This window comes from Bidens hawaiensis, unplaced genomic scaffold (genome assembly GCF_021521415.1).
Source record: "Bidens hawaiensis isolate Kalapana, Puna unplaced genomic scaffold, B.hawaiensis_p1.1 tig00016560_1, whole genome shotgun sequence".
NCBI classification, from domain to species: Eukaryota; Viridiplantae; Streptophyta; class Magnoliopsida; order Asterales; family Asteraceae; genus Bidens; species Bidens hawaiensis.
The window spans coordinates 293,020-296,784 of NW_027492517.1; the positions used below are offsets into that span (position 1 = coordinate 293,020).

At 38.3% G+C, this 3,765-nt stretch overlaps 1 pseudogene; it reads left to right on the forward strand.

The window, feature by feature from the left end:
* The first annotated feature begins 1,902 nt into the window (after window positions 1-1,902).
* On the forward strand, window positions 1,903-3,411 carry LOC143551676 (malonyl-coenzyme A:anthocyanin 3-O-glucoside-6''-O-malonyltransferase pseudogene; annotated as a pseudogene).
* Window positions 3,412-3,765: the final 354 nt, after the last annotated feature.

Sequence of the window (3,765 nt, forward strand, 5' to 3'; positions counted from 1 at the left end):
TGGGCGGATGTAAGGAGACTTATAAGAGTACTACGGGATATGTGTTCACTATGGGGGATACTGCAATCTGTTGGAAGTCTAGACTGCAAAAGAGTGTGGCACTCTCAACCACAGAAGCTGAGTATATGGCAGCTGCTGAAGCGAGTAAAGAGCTTGTTTGGTTGAGGACTTTCTTAGAGGAGTTAGGCAGGGAACAAACAGATTATCCATTGTGCTGCGATAATGAAAGTGCTGTGAAATTAGCCAAGAATCCTGTGTATCATGGTAAAACAAAGCACATTCATATGTGTTATCATTACATTCGGGGTTTAGTCAGTGATGGGACTATTCGGTTGGACAACATTAGGGGAGACAGGAATCCGGCGGATATGTTTACCAAGGTTGTGACATTGGACAAACTGAAGCTATGTGTAGCTTCAGTTGGTCTCCAGGAATAGTGTTGAGGAGGTGGCGACGAACAGGTAGAAGACATGGTTTATATTGAAGACAAAAGATTACAAGTACTGGTGTGTTTACAGGTGGAGCAAGTGAAGACGTTCCGAGGCTCCAAGTGGGAGATTGTTGGGTTTAATACGGGTGTAGCCCCGGCCCGTCTTGGGTTGGGCAGTTGAAGAATAGAAGGGTTGAATGGGCTGGCCACCCACTCAACTTTAGTGGCCCGTTTTATATTATTTCTTGTAACTTATGGAGGAAGAAATAAACCCTAGTTAGCCTCCCTATATAAACAAAGTTGTATCTTGTAATTTCTTGAGCACCTCAATAAAAGAAGAGACCCTGTTCGTTGCCCGTGGACGTAGGTTACACACCGTGACCGAACCACGTAAATCCCGTGTCCCTATTTACTGCTTTACGTTTAATTATTGTTTTAATATTGTTATTAGTGTTTGTGAGATTGTTGACCTACTGCCACCACTAATACATACAATATTATTGATTTGCAATCTGTGTTTGTGACTTGTGAGAACTTTCTGCCGCCATCAACAATTATTATATTGCAATAAGTTGTTTTTGAAATTGAGTCTGTGCATGTGTGTGTGAAGTCAATCAACATCCGATTATATTATTATTAATATAATCAATTGTTTCTTTCTTGAATCAAAAGTCAAAGCCAACATCAAATTTGCCAATCACCTGAAACAGAAGCAGGCCGCTACAGAAGGATTATTGCCGCGGACCATTTGTTCCAGGTTCTGATTTCAGTTTAGTTTTGTCATTTATTCCACTGCGTTTATTACTTCTCATATTATTGTCCGTTTTAGAAATCAATTAGAAATACCGTTAAGTTCTTAAGGCCCGAGCCGTTGTATTGTATTGATTTCCTTAGCCCTATCCGACTCCTTTCGGGACACGTAATACCTAACACCAAATTTGTTTTTTATTTAGTTCTAATTACCGTAACAGACACGACGGAGACCAATCGAATTTGCGTAGACTCGCCACCTCAATGCCCAAGATTGACAACACTAAGGTTTTATCAATGTCCGAATTTTACCAACCATCGCCACCCCATTGGTCAACCTCAATATTTTATACATTTTTTTTATTTTAGTTCCGATATATAAAACATGTAATCGGAACTGAAGAAAATTTGCGTCGACTTACAGTTTCAACGCCCGGGACCGACAACGCCCGGATTTTACTGTCCCTGCGCAACGCATCGGGTGACACAATAGTTACTTTATAATCTTGGCACGTAATTTTTGGTGATGATAAATAAATATTGATTCATTATCATTAGCACTATTCCAAGTCTTAAATTAAACAGGTGTAATAAATTGGAGTTTTCTTAGTAGAATATTATATACAAATAAAAAGGCTAGACTGCTAATTTAAAAATCAATCGTCATATTAAATAATGAAAAGTTAGATGCAAAGAGATACCAAGTGATTGACTGAAGATTGTGTTCATATCATATTAATAGTTATTAATATCATCATTTTGGAGAAATTTCATAAACTGCAATAATAGATGGGTTCCTCTCCAATCTTCACTGTTCTTGAACAGGCCCAGATATCGCCACCAGCGACCACGGTTGGCGACAGGTTGTTGCCACTAACCTATTTCGACTTCTTCTGGCTAAGGCATCGTCCGGTTCACTATATATTCTTTTATGAGCACTCCGTCACAAAGCCTCAATTCATCGAAACTATTATTCCAAATCTCAAACACTCGTTATCAATCACCCTTCAACATTTTTTCCCATTCGCTGGTAACTTGATCGTATATCCTACTTCTACCCAACAGCCCGAGATCCAGTATGTTGAAGGTGATTCAGTCACGGTTACTTTTGCAGAAAGTGACCTTGATTTCAACAAAGTAACCGGAAATCATCCCCGAGATTGTGGAATGTTTTATGATCTTATACCTCAACTAGGTGAGGCTGATAAAACGTCAGATTCCACAAAGATCCCAGTGTTCTCCATTCAAGTAACACTCTTTCCAAAATCCGGAATCTCGATAGGATTGACAAATCACCATTGTTTGGGTGATGCTAGTACAAGGTTTTGTTTCTTGAACGCGTGGACATCGATGGCTAGATTTGGTACAGATGAATGGTTTCTAGCTAATGGAACCTTGTCATTTTATGAGAGAGTGGTTAAAAACCCTGAACTGGATGATGTTTTTGTTAAACGTGGGCATGTAGAAAACTTTAAAGAAGAGTATCAACCACGGATACTCCGTGGACCGACCGATAAAGTTCGAGCAACCTTCATATTGCCTAGGGCAGTACTCAACGGGTTAAAAAATTTGGTTTCAACACAACTACCAACATTAGCATATGTATCATCTTTTACGGTAGCATGTGCTTATATATGGAGTTGCAAAGCGAATAAAGTCACAGATGAGCTACACCTTTTTGGTTTCCCAATCGATTATAGATTGCGTATGAATCCCGTGATCTCGACAGCTTACTTCGGCAACTGTCTTGGTTGGTGTGTATCAATGGAAAACAGCACAAAGTTAACTGGAAAAGAAGGGTTCGTGACTGCTGCAAAAACTGATCGGAGATAATCTACATAATACTTTAACTGATAAGGACGGATTCGGTAAATATTCAAAACCATTGAAGGACCTGTTTTCCAATGGAAATCCAAAAACAATGATCTGGGTCGCTGGAACGCCGAAGCTCAAGTTTTATGACATGGATTTTGGGTGGGGTAAGCCCAAAAAGCAGGAAATTGTTTCGATTGATTATAATGAAGCGATATCCATAAATGCCTGCAAAGAACACATGAATGAAGGTCTAGAGATTGGCGTTTGCCTACCAACTACCGAGATGGAGTCTTTTGTTCGTATCTTTGAGGATGGATTAAAAGCATACATCTAGATGCATCATGCGTCATATTATAATAATCGGCTTCCCCTTTTGTATTTTGTTTTGGTCATTGAATAAAAGTGTTTGTGACTTCATAGTTCAGTTGTCTTAATTGTCGCCCATTTTGATTTTTCATTTGAAACTTCTTTATTAATAATAATAATAATTCTAACTTTGTGACCTTGTAGACGTGGTTAAGTCCAAAGACCTAAACAATGTTAGAAAGACTATAAGAAAAGTTAAACAATCTTGAAGCTTTCATTCATAAACAATAAACTAATTATTATATTATTATTATCTATACATACTATTAAAGCAAACCTTAATTTTCACTCGTCAAAATTCTAGGTTCTTCACATCATTGTCACCTCAATACCATGCCACCAATTGCTTTTCATACTCATGCCAAGTCATCCACTACCCTATATTTAAAAATTAACAATTCACA